Source organism: Lacerta agilis, chromosome 12, assembly GCF_009819535.1.
Source record: "Lacerta agilis isolate rLacAgi1 chromosome 12, rLacAgi1.pri, whole genome shotgun sequence".
NCBI lineage: Eukaryota > Metazoa > Chordata > Lepidosauria > Squamata > Lacertidae > Lacerta > Lacerta agilis.
Window position 1 is genome coordinate 14331322 of NC_046323.1, and position 7257 is coordinate 14338578.

Here is a 7257-nt window from a genome sequence, read left to right on the forward strand (position 1 = left end):
GGGACGTGCGCAGAGAGGCGGCCCACCGGGGGCGCCGAGGGATCGTCGCGCCAGGGCGCCCGATCCCTTTAAGACGGCGCTGTCATGAAGTACACTTGTTTACCTGGTGCCTCCCTTGTTATGAGGTATGCAAAAAATACATACAAGGTGTGACTGGAAAGTTTGGTGAACAGTCACAGAAATCGGACAGTGAGAAATATTCGAACATACAATCGGCATCGAAAACCCACGAAATGCTCACAATTGTGTAAGGAGATGAAGTTGTAACTCGAAAGACAGTGTATGAGTGGTTTAAGCATTTCCATGAAGGGCGGCAAACCATCGAAGATGACCCTCAGTCTGGCAGACCACCAACGAGCAGAACGGCGGCAAATGTTGGCAGAGTTTTGTGAGTTATTGATGCGGGATCGGCATTTGTCCATCTGAATGATGGCGGAAGAATTGCATGTTAACGTGCGAAATCATTACCGAGGTTACTGAGTTGTCCCACCCTCCATATTCTCCCGATCTGGCCCCACCAGATTTATTCCTTTTTCCAAAACTGAAATCTGCACTGAAAGGGCATAGATTTCCCAACATTTCACACATCCAAGCTGCTGTGATGAGGGAACTGAAAGCAGTACAAAAAGAGGACTTCTCCAGAAGTTTCCAACAGTTCTGTGAACGTTGTCAATGGTGCATTGTATCAGAGGGGGGCCTACTTTGAAGGCCTGTAAGGCCTGTATGTTCAAATATTTCTCGCTGTCCAATTTCTGTGACCATTCACCAAACTTTCCGGTCAAGCCTTGTACAATGTACCTGATAAATCTGTAACATGTGATGCAACCTGAAGCACCTTCCTTCTTTGGCAGCCATTCAGAGTAGTAATGGGTAAGGCATTTTAGTTTTCATTGCTATTTAAATGTCTTTTTTGTGGATGGGTTCGGTCTTTGAATAAAGCCAGGAAAAGAAAAGGGTTTTCCTGACATGGTTAATTCTGACATATTCCAGTCTTTCTCCATGCAGAAACCTGCTAGAGGTAAGGCGTCAAAATCAGGATAATTATGATATAGTTTATACAGGATTTTCACAAAAGCCGTTGAGGAAATCCACAACAAGAACTCTTAAGCTTAAAGGAAGCGAAGATTTTGTATAAGATTGACAGAGGATTTAAGAGGAGGATCGTGAAAATTAACCTTCCTCGAGCAGGAAAGGGTCATTACTTGGGAGTTGGGCCAGATCCTTTTCTTAGTTACTCCATGGAGACCAATTTTCAGAGGCCATGAAGTTCTATCAGGGTAACTGAGAGGGCTACGTAGCTCCAGCTGCTTATAATTATGAGAATTTGACAGGATATTTTTTCCGGACGACTACCCAAATAACTAGGTCATCAAAGCAGCTGGAAATGGCCTAGGTTCCTAGTCCCTGAAAGTGTAATTTGCAACACTAGCCAGCAAGTGGTCCTCATCCAGCTTTTGCTTCTTAAGAAAAATAGATGGAAAGAAGTTATGAGCACACAAAGCTCTGTGGACCATTTGGATTGTTGTTGTTGCTGCTGCTGCTGGAAGAGATGAAGCAAATGAATAAGGATTATATGAAGCAAATACAACTACCATGAATCTGGTTATTCAATATGAATATGGCTGCAGTGTGTACTTGAAGTAACTAATGGTAGAAGATGGAGAAATGTCTGTTGGGGTTGGTGTATTGAAACATATAGCTTTTGAGTGGTTGGAATGCAGCCTACTGCAGAAAGATGAAAGACTCATCCATTGCTCCACCCACTCTTGTCCTTTCCACCATTAGTATGTGGCCCCTGGATTCAGGGAATGTGGCCCTCTGGCTGCAACAATGGTTTCTCAGCCCTGAAATAGAGAAGGGGGGAAAGAATTAGGAGTACTGATCTACGTTTGGTAGGAATGTGGGTGGGAAAACATAGAAATCAAGCTGGTGTCCTCCTGAGAAATCTGTGAAGCGTAACATTCACATCTGCTCTAATTCAACATGAATATTTCAGCCTTTAAAAAAAATGCTCTTAGGCCACACAAGTGGGGAAAGTGTGGCCCTCCAAATGTTGCTGGACTACAGCTCTCATTATCCATGACTACTATCCAAGCTTATTAGAGGGTCATGGGAGTCTCGTGATATCTGGTGGATCAACGGTTTCCAGTTCCTGCAACAGCAAATTTATTTCCAACCAGTCTGTTCCCCAAACAACATTTGGAGAACTTGAAGGTCAAATCTTGCAGCATTGACCATGGCCACACCCACACCATACACTGAAAACACATGAAGACCCTTCATCGCATACAAACAGCCACCCAATCTCAAACAGCTCCTCACCCACAATAATACAAAAACAGGACTCAACATGGACACTGGTACCAGAGCCTGCAATAAACCCAGATGCCAACTTTGCTGCCACATAAACCCGGATAACACCATTACTGGTCCCAACAACATCAAACACACCATCTCAGGACTATTTAATTGCTCATCTTCCAACATTGTGTATGCAATCAAATGCCAACAGTGCCCTTCAGCTCTCTATATTGGACAAACAGGCCAAACCCTACGCCAAAGGATAAATGGACATAAATCTGATATCAGGAATCACAAGACAGAGAAACCAGTAGGAGAACACTTCAATCTCCCAGGACATTCTATAAAAGATCTCAAAGTAGCTGTCTTAATACAAAGAAATTTCAGAAATAGACTGGAAAGAGAAGTGGCTGAATTGCAACTAATCACCAAACTTAAAACCATGGAGAAACCTGGTTTGAACAAAGACTGGATTCTTATCTCATTATACATAACAAAGCCATCTTTAACCATCTCACCCCTTGCCTTTCCCTGCAAGACTAATTGCAGCCGTTTAGAGTCGTCAACAGGTTTTCACACTTATCAGCCTATCACCCATTCCCACCACCCTTCTGAGTAATACCCCTCCCCACTCCCCCACTATATTTAAGGATCTGGTGACTTCTGTTTCAGTGTATCTGAAGAAGTGTGCATGCACGCGAAAGCTCATACCAAGAACAAACTCAGTTGGTCTCTAAGGTGCTACTAGAAAGAATTTTCGATTTTGTTGAAAACACATGACTTCCCTCAAAGAATCCTGGGAACTGTAGTTATTAGTGGTCCTGGGAATCGAGCAAATTGCAGTTCCCATGATTCTTTGGGGGCAACGATATGCTTTCAATGTTTGATGTCCATGTGACCATGGACACCACATCCACTGCATAGAGCTTCAGAACAGGTGTGATAATGCTTGGTTGGCATTTTGGAACTCTCCAGTCTATGTGTCTCCTTCACAATTGCCCCTTTTAAAGCTCATTAGTAGGGTTAGGCTCGGCAAGAATTCTTACATCTGCAGCAATGAAGCCATATCTTTTCTGAGCCTATGCAAGCCCCAGAATCAAACCAGAATCCACTGGACTATCACAGATGTTCCTTGGTGACATCCACATTGCCCTTCTTTGGCAATCAATGTTGCAAATGCTACCAGTGGGGGAAGTACTTAGAGAAAGTTTATGGAACAATTTAACAATATCGATTGGGTTGCGTATTGCCAAAGCACAGTTTTTCCAAAGTACTATTGCAAATGAGGGAGGCAGGGAGGAGATTCCAGCCCATAAACTACGCTAGGTTTTTTTTTTTTTTTTGCCAAGAAAGATGTTGTGTCCGAGAGAAGCGATACGTAGAAATGGCTGTGGATGTTCAAGAGTCATAATATGAAGGGGCTGCTGTGCAATGGCCTGCTTTCTTGCAAATATATCTTCTGCCCTTATGTTGCCCCTCAGCAGAGGAAAAGAAAAAAACTTGTCTTTTTATAGAACATTGGCAGCAACATTTAGGTGGTTTATTGATTTAATATTTCTCCAGAGACACCACGAGATACATGGCCCGCAGAGTGCCCTATGCTTCGAAAGGTGATTTTGATGGCCTTGTTACGCTCACCTGCTCTTGGCATGCAGCCTCTGGTTGTCATTACATTGTTTTAATTTAAATACAGCTTTGGCTCTGTTTATGAGCTATATTCTCCTCTCCACATTTGGCAACGGCTCAGTCCTTCTGCCTTTGGTGTGCAGTTCTCACGTGCTCGCTGGAGTGATCCATTTCACGGTGAAGTACCGGTAACCTGAATTTAATAGTAGCCTGCCTTGGTGGAGTGTTGCAGCTCAGTATATTGCAGCAATAAAGGGTGAAGGGAATGGGCTGGCGGACCTTCCAGAAATTCAGTTTTATTTATTACTTAAAGCTAATGAAGCAAAATGGATTCATGTTAAAGTGCTGCATGAATGTTAATCTCCCCAGATGGCAAGAACTGAAAAGTGATAAGTGGATAACTTAAGACTTACTTAACATTCGTTTAAAACTTCAAGCCGACAGCTGAGTGGCTAAATCGGAAAGCTGCTTATCAAAAACTCAATAAAACTTCACACGGCCAAAAGATTTGACACACACACACACACACACACACATTTCTCCCTCCCCAGCACCCCATCTTCACCCCCCTCCTGCAACATTGCCACACTTCTCCATGCACTTGCCAAATGAATCCAGCCATTGTTCTCTCTCACCACTGAGAGCCAGTGTGGTGTAGTGGTTAAGAGCGGTAGACGTGTAATCTGGTGAACTGGGTTTGCGCCTCTGCTCCTCCACATGCAGCTGCTGGGTGACCTTGGGCTAGCCACACTTCTCTGAAGTCTCTCAGCCTCACTCACCTCACAGAGTGTTTGTTGTGGGGGAGGAAGGGAAAGGAGAATGTTACCCGCTTTGAGATAGCGATAAAGCGGGATATCAAATCCAAACTCCTCCTCCTCCTCCTCCTCCTCCTCCTCCTCCTCCTCCTCTTCTTCTTCTTCTTCTGTTGAACTCTTGCTGTGATCCTCAGAAACCCTCTGAAGTGTGGTGCTATGGTTTGCACCTCTTTCTCCCATCATGCTCTCGTTGTCCCATTGTGGGCAAGCTGGTAACAGCAGGTGACGTTCTACACCCCTGGTGCTCACTTAGAATCATGGAGTTGGAAGGGACCATGTGGGTCACCAACACACTGATCCAAAGTGGGGCTCAAACCCACAACCCTAAGATTAAGAGTCTCATGCTCTACCAGCTAAGCTATCCCAGAGAGCTGTGTATTCTATTCTGCTTCACGTTCTTCAGTGACCTTGAGGTGCCATTGGGCTAGCGATGCTTGATGATTTTGTCTGGGCCACATGTTTAAGCAAACCAATATGATTTGCACTTCCTGGACGAATGCATGGAGCACAGTTAATCCTTCTGTTTTTGCACTTTTCTGAATTTTGCAGTGCACTTGTCAGTTCAACACGCACATACCCAAATCTTCAACTGAATAGTGTCCACTCCTGTCAGTTTTTCTGCCTAATGTCCTAAAGCAGGAGTGAAAGCTTTTAATCCTTTGTGTAGCTATTGGAATTCGTCTGTCTTGGGAGTCAATGGAGCCCCAAGATCAAGCAAGAAGCTGCACCTAAATCTCTCCAGGAAAGTGCAAATTTCTGTCCTTCAAATCACACTGGCTGTCTTCAGGGATGCAGTGTCCAGACAGATACAACACATGTAGTGGGAATCTGTTACTCAGCATAAAATCAGTTGCCTGATGCTTATGTTTAGATGGATACAAAATGCATGCAAAAATTAGTATTTTGGGGTAAAAGCATGTGGAAAAGTGTATTTCATGAAAACTACATTGAAATGTGAATTTTCATGAATTTTCAAATACTTACAAAATTATGTGGAAATGAGGCAGAGTGCACTTATATGAAACAGGCATGCACCAGAAATAGACTGATCCATCCATCCCTACTCAGGATCCATCAGAGAGCACCAACAATTTGGACACCCTTGCTTTAATTTGCGAGGGATTCATCTTAAAGAGTGTATGGGGCTGGGATTTCCAATTCCATACAATTTCCAATACAGTAACACAACTGTGGTTAATGCAATCTTTGGATTTTGTATTCTGTGTACAAGTATGCAGACTAACTTTGAGTAAGCTTGAGTATATGGTGCTTCTTAGGCATCCTGCCTACAGGACCCGTTTTTGCCAATAGTTATACAAAAGAGCATTGCACTTTAAAGAGTCAACAGTTGTTAACATTGGTAACTGTCACACTGTGCTTCATGTAAAGAGATACTTCAACCAACAAAGGGGATTCATTCATCCATTCATAGCTGGTTGGTTGGAAGGAAGGAAGGGAAGAGCACTACTGATGAGAGTATACAACCCAGAAGACGTTAATCACTATGCTAGGCCTCTGTCTTTGTTGACACCTGTACATCAGATGTGATTACCACCTGTGTGGGGATAACCAACGTCTGGGACGGCCAGTAATTCCCGGAGTTCCTGCTCCCACTGGCCGTGAACGGGTAATTACGCTGGTTATGAAGCTGAAGGTCATGAGATTGTTGTTTTGGAGTTCCGAAGTTTTCTGAAGGTTTCTTTGGAGTCACGAAGGCTTCTCTAGAGTTATGAAGGCTTGAGGTTCCAAAAAGGAAAGAATAGAAGAGCTGACCAAAACTAAGGAGGTGGCCAAATAAAACTTTTGAAATAAATAAATGAAGAATAAGAGACTGCAGTCAATGGTGGAGTTGCGATCTCCCAACTACTGCTCTGTGTGTTGGTTTCTCTTTCGCTTTCCTTCTCTCTCGGCTTGTCTCGCACGGCTGTTCTCTCTTGGCTTGTCTCGCGCACTCTACACAACACTACAGAGAGCAGGGGCCATTTATTAGATAACTTGAACAACGTCACAAGATAAACATGAACCAATCACAACGCTATATCTGGGTGAGTTTCCGGGCGGAAAACTTCTTACTGACCATTTACTGAGGCTGTTTTTGGTGCACTCTGCTGCTAGCGCGGAGGGATCCAGGCAGCAAACCTCTGCCTGATCTCCTTGCCTTCCGTGCATAGCGCGGAAGGTTACCTGTACTGCGGCAAAATGCAAGAGTCCACAAAACGTATTCCCACACACCTGGGGCCGATTCACACATGCACTTGGTATCTCAATACACTAGAACAGCCTTTCTCAACCTTGGGTCCCCAGATGTTGTTGGATTGCAACTCCCATCATCCTTAGCTAGCAGGACCAGTGGTAAGGGATGATGGGAGCTGTAATCAAGCAACATCACATCACCTCTGACATGGTGGCTGCCACTCACATATTCTGCTGCGACTTACTGAATGACGTGGTATCAAGAGATATATTATACACCGCCCTTCATCCAAACATCACAGGGTTGTTTACAGTACGAAAA